The sequence below is a fragment of the Macrobrachium rosenbergii genome, chromosome 39, assembly GCF_040412425.1.
Source record: "Macrobrachium rosenbergii isolate ZJJX-2024 chromosome 39, ASM4041242v1, whole genome shotgun sequence".
NCBI lineage: Eukaryota > Metazoa > Arthropoda > Malacostraca > Decapoda > Palaemonidae > Macrobrachium > Macrobrachium rosenbergii.
Genome location: NC_089779.1, coordinates 15,512,333 through 15,524,832, shown reverse-complemented (window position 1 = coordinate 15,524,832; position 12,500 = coordinate 15,512,333).

The window sequence follows — 12,500 nt, the reverse complement described above, 5'->3', positions numbered from 1 at the left end:
TCTGTCCGCATTTTTCTGGCCGCACTTTTTCTGACCGCACTTTTTATATCCGCCCTCAGATCTTAAAGACTAGAGGCTAGAGGGCTGCAAATTGGTATGTTGATCACCCACCCTCCAATCATCAAACATACCAAATTGCAGCCCTCTAGCCACCTCAGTAGTTTTTATTTTATTTAAGGTTTAAATTATCCATGATCATGCGTCTGGCACCGCTATAGGTGCCAGCAACACAGGCCACCCCCGGGCCGTGGCTGAAAGTTTCATGGGCCGCGGGTGAAAGTTTCATACAGCATTATACGCTGTACGGAAAACTCAATTGTTTCTGTTGCGATTTTTCCTACGTAAATATCGCTCTCTGGTGGAGAATATGGGGGGGGGGTGAGTTCGTCTTCTTCCCACTCTTCTTATTCCTTTTTTTATCGTGTTTATTCGTTGAAGGCGGTGTTTGTTGAAGGCTCGAGTTTATTTGGCTTTTGCTTGGGTCACTTAATTGACCCCTTGCACACAAACACGCAGTCACAAACACACACACACAAACACATATAGCACAATGTCAAGCAACCTCAGCTGTTCGAGTTATATTTCGTATTACGATCGCGATGAGTTGGAGAAGCGGGAGAGAGAGAGAGAGAGAGAGAGAGAGAGAGAGAGAGGTATGACACTGTTCTTCATTTCGGGGTACCGACCTTCTAAACAAGCATAAAGTTCAGGTTTTTATTTTTTTATTAATAAATATATGTAGATATATATACGTATATATACATATATATATATGTATATTATATATATTATGTATGTATGTATGTATGTATGTATATATATTATATATATTATGTATGTATGTATGTATGTATGTATGTATGTATGTATGTATGTATGTATGTATGTATATACTCACACACACACTCTTGCATGCATATAAACACAGACTCACATTGTTTGTAATTCCGGAATACATATCATCGTCTTTCTCATTTTTAAAAAAACTTGTCTAAGTAAACAATACGAACGCTCTAATAAATGTGAGGTCAGTTTACAATTTCTTTTTATTCCTCCAATTGTCAATTTCCATGCCAGATTCGCATTTCCTTGGAACCCCCCCCCCCTCTCTCTCTCTCTCTCTCTCTCTCTCTCTCTCTGATAAGAATGTTAATAAAGGACTGAATGATGACTGGCTTATTGTATTGCTCACGACATTTGCTGTGTTTGGTAAATAAAGATCATATTGTTCGACAGATCCGTTATTAAATTTTCCTCTCTCTGTTCCCGTGGTTGTAATTTTGGTGGGGGAATCTCACAGTTATAAAAAGAAATCTGATGTATTAGTGTAATAGAATACTTTGTCTCCATTTGTGTGTGTTTATATATAATGTATTATATATATGTATATAAATATTTATATATGTATTAGTGTAATAGAATATTTTGTCTCCATTTGTGTGTGTTTATATATAATGTATTATATATATGTATATAAATATTTATATATGTGTATATACAGTTTATATGCATATACAGTATATATGCAGTATATATAATGAGCATATGGATTTGTTAACTATGTTATTTGTCACCGTACCAGAATGCATATATTTCTCAATACATTTCCTGAATCATTCTGTAACAATAATCTTAATTTGGTATTTGTCAGTGTACCTGAATACCTTTATTTCACTCTGTATTTTCTGTATCATTCTGTAACAACAGCTGTAGCGCTGTGAAGAGATTTAATAATTATCTTTTTATTTGCAGAATTGTGTAAATATACCATTTTTCACATAATAGTAAACCTCATTTTTTACAATAAACCAACTTTTTATTTTATTGTCCTAATACGGATTACAAAATCCAGTGTCACAACGTAAACTTGTGAAACATACCAATCCCCTTCGGAAGAATCTAGTCCTACGCAGGTTCCTCGCAGCGATGACGCCAGATAAATTTTAGTCAGTCAATCACCCCCGCTCAGTCTTATGCAAATTGAAAACTGAATTCTCATTCATTACCCTTCGTCGAACGAAACTGCTAATTGCGAGGACGTAAAAAAAGATGAGCGGCGGCAAAGGTGCTTTCCTTGCTCTACGGAGGAAGCATAATGAGAGGAAATTGCGCCGGAGAATCATCTAATGGACCAGATTTCCTCATAGCAGAATAATGAAGTGGATATATGCAAGCAATTGAGAGCGGAGCTGCCAGGGTCGTTATGACTAGGTGTTTGTGTGTGTGTGTGTGTGTGTGTGTGTGTGAGAGAGAGAGAGAGAGAGAGAGAGAGAGAGAGAGGCTATGCCAATATTGAGTCTGTGTTTGTGTATGAGACTATGCGAATATGTAAGAGAGTGTTTATATGAGATTGCAGATTGATGAGTTTGTGTTTGTGTATTGTGAATGAGACTGTGCGACTATGTAAGTGTGTGAGTGTATGTGTGCATGTGAGACTGCGAATTGGTGAATCTGTGTTTGTGTATTGTGAATGAGACTATACGAGTGAGTCTATGTGTTGGTGCGTGTGTTCGTACGTTTGTTTGTGAGACTGTACAAATATGTAAATCTGTATGTGTGTATATGTATGAACCTGTGCGAATATGTAAGTTTATGTCTGTATGTGTGTGTGTATGTGATTGAGACTACGCGAATATGTATGTGTATGTGTTTATATGAGACTGTGCGAGTATATAAGCCTATGTGTGATGTGAATGAGACTATGCAAATGTGTATGTGTATGAGTCTATACGAATATGTGACTCTGTGCGTGCGTATGTATATGTGTGTGTGTCTGCGCGCATGTGCGTGCGCGTCTTCGCGTGGTGGAATCGGGAAAAGATGGTAATTGAAGAAGACTTGGGAGTTGCTTCCTAGATGATTAACTCTTTTTCTTCTCTGTTTTGGACTCCTCCTTTCCTCTCTCTCGAGAACTTTGCATGACCCGGGAGCAGAGAGAGAGAGAGAGAGAGAGAGAGAGAGAGAGAGAGAAATATTAAAGCAAAATTAAAGAAAGACCACAGTCCGACGAAGAGAGAGAGAGAGAGAGAGAGAGAGAGAGAGAGAGAGAGAGAGAGAGAGAGGTATTTAAACAAAATTTAAGAAAGACCACACTCCGACGAGGAGAGAGAGAGAGAGAGAGAGAGAGAGAGAGAGAGAGAGAGAGAGATTAAAACAGAATTAAAGAAATACCACACTTAGAAGTAGAAGAAAAAGAAGAAGAAGAGGAGAGAAGAGAGAGAAAAAGAGAGAGGTATTAAAACAATATTAAAGACAGGCCACAGTCCGACGAGAGAGAGAGAGAGAGAGAGAGAGAAAGATGTAATAAAACACAAAATTAAAGAAAGACCACAGTCCGATGAGAGAGAGAGAGAGAGAGAGAGAGAGAGAGAGAGAGAGAGAGAGAGAGAGAGAGAGAGGCATTAAAACAGAATTAAAGAAATACCACACTTAGAAGAAGAAGAAGGACAAGAGAGAGAGAGAGAGAGAGAGAGAGAGAGAGAGAGAGAGAGAGAGAGAGAGAGAGAGAGAGAGGCAGTCATTAAAGCACAAAAGCAAAGAAGATGAAAACCAAACAACGGAGACGGGACAAAGAAAGGGAGAAAGAAAGAAAGAAAGAAAGAAAGGAAGAAATAAGCAATTGCAGGAGCAACTCGGACCTTTGTCAAAGGTTATGCAACGGAATGACCGACCTCTGGTGCTCTGAGGCTGCGGTGGACTTCGATCAATCAATGGGGGAGAAGACTATGTGAAATGTGCAGCTGCCAATGCAAACTATGCGGCGGACATGTTGCTTCGGTTGCAAGTTTGTGCTGCTCGGGTCATTATTGTTGTTCTCTCTCTCTCTCTCTCTCTCTGTCTCTCTCTCTCTCTCTCTCTCTCTCTCCTCGTCGGAGTGTGGTCTTTCTTTACTTTTGTTTTAATACCTCTCTCTCTCTCTCTCTCTCTCTCTCTCTCTCTCTCTCCTCGTCGGAGTGTGGTCTTTCTTTAATTTTGTTTTGATATCTCTCTGTCTCTCTCTCCTCGTCAAAGTATGGTCTTTCTTAAATTTTGTTTTAATACCTCTCTCTCTCTCTCTCTCTCTCTCTCTCTCTCTCTCTCTCTCTCTCTGTTCATTTCGTCTTTTGCTATATATCTAGAAATTGAACTTGTAGTGGAGATATTTCATTTTCTAAGACCAGTTGTACAATATGTTGCTGAATAAAAAAAAAGAGAGAATTTAGACCTATATTATCCATTTCAAGGTTAAAATGTACAATTTTTTAATGACATAGACTAATCATTACCTCCTGTATTATTGGAGATCTTTTGAACATACTAGGCACTGGTAAGATAATATATATATGAAAAAAGGTAGTTTAACGGCGTTGCATCCATCAACCTTTAATGGCTTGCTTCACGCAAATCATTAAGGTCTCTCATTTATCTTCTCCCTTGCTTATCTCGGGGAGAGAAATGTGTTCGCTTCGTCTCTCGATACCTGGAACGAGCTGTAGAGAGAGAGTCTGGTATGAAAATAGTACTACTATATCTTACTTTGGTGGGGGTGGGGGGGCGTACCGAAGACGCTACGTAGTACGACTGTATCTTGGCTGTTTTGTTGTCGTACCGAAGACGCTAGTGCGACTGTATTTTTTTATTTAGTCGTACCGAAGACGCTAGTGCGACTGTATTTTTTTATTTAGTCGTACCGAAGACGCTAGTGCGACTGTATTTTTTATTTAGTCGTACCGAAGACGCTAGTACGACTGTATCTTGTTTCTTTTGTTGTCGTACCGAAGACTCTAGTACGAATGTATCTTTTTTTTTTTTGTTTTGTCGTACCGAGGACGCTAGTACAGTAAAACTGTATCTTGCTTCTTTTGTTTTCGTGTCGAAGACGCTAGTACGACTGTATCTTGTTTCTTTTTGGTTTTTGTCGTACCGAAGACGCTAGTACGACTGCATCTTGTTCCTTTCGTTGTCGTACCGAAGACGCTAGTACGACTGCACCTTGTTCCTTTCGTTGTCGTACCGAAGACGCTAGTACGACTGCATCTTGTTTCTTTTGTTGTCGTACCGAAAAAATTAGTAAGACTGAAACTCTTTTTTTTTATTTCGTCGCCCCGAAGACGCTAGTACGACCGTATCTTTAATCCTGGTTTCTTTCGTTGTCGTACTCGAAGACGCCTGAGCTTTCTTCTCGTAAGTTGATTCAAGTTTGAAGACAACGCGTTTGTCCTGTGTTTTCCCAATTGCTCCGTCGAAGACGGGCGAGCGGTTGTCCAAACACACGACCATTATCAAGAACGTTAGCTTTTGACTGCGCTCGGTCTAGCGTAATTGTTTTATTTCGGTTTGCTGACAATGCAAATTCGGTCGCAGCATCTGTGCGCTCTTGTGCTGTGCGGTCAGGCGTCCTCAGAGTGACTTCAAGGGGTAAAAGAGGAAAGATCTATTTTGCTTTGACCTTTAGTTGGCGTTTGTAGGTAAGGGAGGGCATACGTAAGGTAACTGAAGGAACTATTTATACTTTCCTATGATGAATTAAATACGGAACGGAAGGGAAACTTTCCCCTTTTCTGTATAGAATTTGGACTAAGGCCAAATACTGGGACCTGAGAAGCCATTCGGCGCTGAAACTGAAATTGACAGTAGAAAGGTTTGAAAGGCGTAACAGGAGGAATACCTCGCAGTTGCCCAATGAATCAGTTGTTAGGAGAGGGTGGAAAGTAAGGTGGAAGAGAGAACATGAACGAAGGTACAGTAAAAGGGATGACAGGGTTTGCAGCTTGGGCCCGAAGGAACTCTGCAAAGAACCTTAGGTAATGCCTACAGTGAACCCTTTGTTTGTTACTGTAGTAGGACACGCATGGAAAGGATGGAGACCTATTTGCACGTATGACAGGATGTAAAGGATTTATATAGGTGTTTCCTATGGAAATCCTGATTCGGAGGTTTCTGTGACAACCTAATTTTTCCTGTTAAAGAGTTACATGGACTCTTTTTAAAGGCTGCCCTAAAAGTAATGATTTTTACCATGCGTGTGAAGTAATGAATATTATTTTTGCTTTGCAGAGAGAGAAAGAGAGAGAGAGAGAGAGAGAGAGAGAGAGAGAGAGAGAGAGAGAGAGAGAGAGAGAGAGAGAGAGAGAGAGAGATTAAAAAGGTTATTTTATGTCTAGGCATTTTATTGTTTCTTTTGTTCCTGACAGGACCGGGGAGGAATCGAGAGAGAGAGAGAGAGAGAGAGAGAGAGAGAGAGAGAGAGAGAGAGAGAGAGAGAGAGAGACTCCACAGGCTGTTAGCACTGTGGGGAGAGAAACTTGTATACGAGAGAGAGAGAGAGAGAGAGAGAGAGAGAGAGAGAGAGAGAGAGAGAGAGAGAGAGAGAGTTAATAGGCAATTAGCACGGGACACGGCTTGGAAATTAACCAAGCATTTCTTTTCTTTTGCTGTTCATTTTTACGTGTGCAATATAACCGCAACGGCACAAATGAAAGCAGAGATTAATCGATAAATGGGAACCACAGAATATACATGAGAGAAAATGTGTGTATGTTACGTAAGAGGAGTTAGCATTTCATACCTTATTTTTGCTTTCTTCATTATTATTATTATTATTATTATTATTATTATTATTATTATTATTATTATTATTATTCAGAAGATGAACCCTATTCATATGGAACAAGCCTACAGGGGCTATGGCTTGGAATTCAAGCTTCCAAAGATTATTATTATTATTATTATTATTATTATTATTATTATTATTATTATTATTATTATTATTATTATTATTATTATTATTATTATTATTATTATTATTCCGAAGATGAACCCTATTCATATGGAACAAGCCCACCAAAGGGGCCATTGATTTGGAATTCAAGCTTCTAAAGATTATTATTATTGTTATTATATTATTATTATTATTATTATTATTATTATTATTATTATTATTATTATTATTATTATTATTCTTTACGTTACCATAAATATAGCCAAGGGGGTTCGTAAAGTCTCATATTATTATTATTATTATTATTATTATTATTATTATTATTATTATTATTATTATTATTATTATTATTCAGAAGGTAATGCTTAAATACAAAAAGAAAGCATTTAGAAAAATAAGAAAAGTAAATTAAATAAATAGATAAAAATGAAAGTAAATTATTAAAATACAAGAATTGTATTAGGGTAGCAATGCATTGCATCTCTTCGCTTGAACTTATGAAGTTCAAATTGCAAGCAATACACAAGCAAGCAAATGAATACTTCGTGTTTAGAGTAATACGTTATCATGTCTGTTTATCGATATCTGTGTCTGTTCTTGGATACAGACAGAATCTGTTGCAGAGGGAACTTTGGATAAATGTTTTATACTCGTGTCTGTTCTTGGGTACAGACAGAATCTGTTGCACAAGGAATTTCAGATAAATGTTTTATACTCTCATCAGTTGTCTGTTAATTTAACTTTTACCCACAGGCACACACAAATATATATAGATATATGTATATATATACAGTTTATGTATATATATATATATATATATATATATATATATATATATATATATATATATATATATATATATATATATAGTCACGGCTTAACAAACCATTCAGCGCTTTACACTAAAGCAGGCTCTTTCTAGTTTTGCCTGATGCCTTTTCATAAAAATAAATAGAAAACTTAGGAACTTAATAAACAGCACATAATAGCCAAAAACAAAAATTTTTTGAACATCCAGTGATGGCAAAGGACAGTGATGGAAAATGATACGCAAAAAAATAGTATGAACATTTGTTTAAAAAAAGAACATCAACTGAATGACAGTAGACGACAGAAATAAATATCAGGTAACTGCGTCGGATTTGAATATATTTACAATTGAATACTGCAGCAGCTTTAAATGGAGGACTGTTACTAATACCTATACAACTTCTCATAAAGGTAGGTCTAGTCCTCAAAAAGTAGGTCTAATCGATGGAGTTGCAGTGTCAGCTGCAGCGTAGGTCTAGGGCGACGAAACTGAAGATCCTCATTAAACCTTAGCGGTTGATATCTTCACCCGTGTTCGTCAAGTGCTGTACAACCGTGAAGTAAGCGCAGACAATATAATCTACTCTATGAAACATCCCTAGATGACTAAACAAAAACAAAAAACAAACAATAGTAGGTGAATAGATAGAACGTACTCGAAAAAACAAATCTCTGATGCTCGTCAGGTAGTGAGTAAAGGTTTTAACAGCACCCTCGATGCAAAACCATTAATAACGATGCTCGAATCATTCAGGCAGGGAGCGAAGGCGATACAGCGCCACTTGATGAAACAGCAGCCGGCCCACGAAGCTAGAAGTCCACGTAATAAGTGAAGAAGTTATATGAATAGGGTTCATCTTCTGAATAATAATAATAATAATAATAATAATAATCTTTGAAGCTTGAATTTCAAGTCAATGGACCCTGTGGGCTTGTTCCATATGAATAGGGTTCATCTTCTGAATAATAATAATAATAATAATAATAATAATAATAATAATAATAATAATAATAATAATTTGAATATATACAAGTATTTTAAAGAGGTTTGAATTCCCCATAAAGGATAATAGATACTTATTACGAACCCCGCAATTACATCGTGAGAAATGGCGTGTCTCCTATAAAGAGAAAAATGATTCCAGGACGTAGGATTTATAGAGTGATAATTCCAGGGAATGGGTGATTTATACGATCGCAGCTATTCCATCTTCGATCACTTCGGCGACCGAGTCCCACGTTCGTCTTAATATTTGTACAGAAAACGTTGCGATAGTCGTTCAGGGAAGTTTTATAATCGCCCATAAATCGTTGATGATTGAGAGAGAGAGAGAGAGAGAGAGAGAGAGAGAGAGAGAGAGAGAGTCTGCTTGTAGTTTGTAATGGGCTGTTTACTGCTGTTAAGACTTGGGGAGAAAAAGGTAAGGATAAGAATAAAAAAAAGCGAGGGAGATGTTTATGACTGCTTGTGGTCAGAGTCCAGTGGTCTATATCAGTCTTCTTATCCAGCTCAACGTCTTATCAAATCAACGGACTTCCAGAGGGCAAAGGGCACGTTTTCGACATCCTCCAGTTAAACCGTAGTCATTCATTTTCCCTGTTAGATTTTTCCTGTTAGATTACGCGGGAATAATGGAAAAGAATTATTGTTTCCTCTTCCTAATTGACAGCAGCACACATTAAGTAATCAATTGTTTTATGATTAACGTCAATTTCATATTCTATGGACGAATTTTCCTTTTAATGACTCGAATAGACATGAATATTTTTTAGTTTTCGAAACAGGCTAGGCCTATGGTATGCTTGCTACCCTGTTCTATATTCACATATACGGAATTCGAATTGTTTCACCAGGAACATAGTGTTCATTGCATAAGAAATATTACTCGGCTAAAAGCAAAGAGGGTAAAGAAACAAAAAAGAGAAAGAAGTCTGTTTACGGCAGAAACGAATCTGTCGGTGTGACAGCACCATTTGGCGCCATTAATGGCATCACGAGACGGAAAAAGTCCGTACGTTTGGCAGCGCCGTAACCTAGTACCTGTTTAGACGTATAGGAGTGCTTCTTTGGTTTACATGTTAACTTTGTAGAAATTGTTCTCTCGTTCATTTATTTAAGACTAAATAGAAGGTTGCGACCAAGATTTATCTTTGATCTTGGTTGGGACTGTAGTTAAAAAGTCGTGTATGTACATCAACCAAACGCCACTGCCAACATGAACAACAATTGACAACAGTACCCCTCCATTTCCTGACTGGTAATGAATTGTAGCAGCACTTTTTTTTTTTTTATTTATACATCGTATTAAAGTTTAACTGTTATCGCCACATTCCCGTTTTGGGAAGATAACTTTTATATTTTAATTGATCAGTGAAAATAAGTTAGTTTAATTCTTCTATATTGGTTTATGATATATTTGTGATATACTATTTTTATTCCTCTTTATGCAACCGTGAATGTTTTTAAGCAGAAATAACACTGGTAAATATATCCGCCTGTTCGAATGAATAAACAGAATGTTTTCGAACATCAAAGGTCATTTACTCAGAAAACAAATGCCGTTTTTAGATGAGCTATAAATAAATGAATTCATTTACATGACACTGCTGAAAAACATCGGTTATTGAATTTACCCTCGATGAATTTGCATCATTAAAAACATTTTCATTTGCCCATTTTTCGTTGGCTCATGGCAATGTGTTTTGGCAACAGTATCATAGTGAATATTATCTTTTATTTGAAGAAAGGATATAGAATGGACTTTGACGTCTAAATTAACTATTAATTAAGTTTGATACATTTTAACTTACAAAATTGATCATCTCCAATAAGTCTGTATAAACACGTATGGGGCGGGGTAGGTAGTGCCGTCAGTGCACCTCACGCGGTGCACTGTAGGCATTACTTACGGCTGTTTGAAGCGTCCCTTCGACTCCTAGATACAACCCTTTTTATTGCTTTTACTGTACCTCCGTTCATATCCTCTTTCCACCCTCTCCTAACAATTGTTTCATAGTGCAACTGCGAGGTTTTCCTCCTGTTACACCTTTCAAACCTCCTTTACTCTCAGATTTCCGTTTCAGCGCTGAATGACCTCATAGGTCCGAGCGCTTGGCCTCTGACCTAAATTTTATGCCTGCTTACAATACAATGAATCCTTATGAAATGTTTGCTTGAAAGCATTCACATTGATGATATTTGCATATTGTAATTGACAATGACTTGGTGTATGACAGTGTATAAAAAATACTATTTTAATGTCCTCATGATGTGCTTTCACTTTTCTTGAAATACAGTGGCCTTTTGAACCCAACAATTAAAATAGTTGAAACAGCAAGTTTGAAGTTATAGAAGGGAAAAAAAAAATCATAACTTCGAACTTCTAAAGAAGAAGAAAAAAAGATGAAATCCTTGTATTTCATCGCCTTATCTTACCGAGCTCATAGTTTCCCAGTTTTCGATGTGGAGAGGAAAGAAAAACTTCCGAGTTTCTCGTAACTTTGCGTAGCAAAGCCCCTGAACTCAGCCCCCCCTCCCTCCCCTCCCCTCCTCCCCTACTATCTTCTCTTCCCCTCCCCTCTCCCTGTGCCACTCCTCCCCTCTCCTGTGCCACTCCTCCCCACCCCTTCCCCCCTCCCTTCGTAAGGCTTGGGGAGGTGGGGTGGGGGGGCGGCTGTTCTTTCTTGCTGCTAGTGGTCTGATAATATAAGCCATTATAAGTTGGTAATTTATGATAAAAAGTACAGCTTTTGTAACTTTTCGGCTCGCCGAAATATTTTGAGGGGAGGCGTGCCTTCCTCGCTTCCAGTTTTGAAGCCTCTCCATTGGAAGCTTTCGGGTTATATATATATATATATATATATATATATATATATATATATATATATATATATATATTATATATATATATAATTATATATATATATTTATATTTATATTTATATATTGTGTGTGTATGTGTATATAATTCAACACTGTTATTAATCTTGAATTCATTCGTAATCACTTATCCATTAATTGAAAATTCAAAAAGAATTCATTGTAACATTATACTTCTAACTTTTTCTTTTTGACGTCTAAATAACAAAAAAAAAATTTTAAATGAAATGACATTGGAGACATAACCTTTTACGCCCATCTTTCACTTAGCCAAACCTGATCCTCCCTGACGCCAGTTTTAATAGGCAATCAATCAGTCAATTACTTATATTATGCATCATGAATTTCGGCAATTGGCCCGGTGGCCATATATCACACGGAAGGTAAACAATAGTGTACGAGTGACGTTAGACATCTCGAAAAAATTGATTCTCATTTTGTATGGAAAGGCAGGTCCCGGCAGGGGTTGATTGGTGGAGATATTTACCGCCCCCCCCCCCCGCCCATTGCCCCTGGGGGGATGAGAAAAAGGGGGGAGGGCATTCTCAGCCAGTGGTCAGTGGGCATACCATTTTGGAGGTGTGTTTGTACTTTGTGTATGCATGTACAGTTGCTACCGTGAGACTCCTATATGCCGTCTGATGGAATTTAAAATTTAGTATTGACTTAACTTTTTTTTCAATACTTTTTGAAACCGATTTTACAGCACTTTTGGGATTAATATAAAATTTAAATTGGCCTGACATTTTTTTCAACACTTTTTGGAACCGATTTTACGGCACTTTTGGGATTAATATAAAATTTAATATTGGCTTGACATTTTTTTCGACATTTTTGGAACAGATTTTTACAACTCTTTTGGGATCAAGTTGGTATCAATATCTGCAACACCATTTGCATCCAGTTTTACACCCCTTTTGAGACCAAGCTCTCTCGCATTATTTACTGAACAAACTTTACAAACTAAAACTAATTTTGTTCCGAATATTCCACTTATTCCTACAGCCATAATATTCATTACCAGTTCTTCTACCTTCTGTCAGGTTGAACCGCATTCCATTGCAAAGTCCAGATGATTGAGATACCTCAATACTATTCTCCTTGCACTTT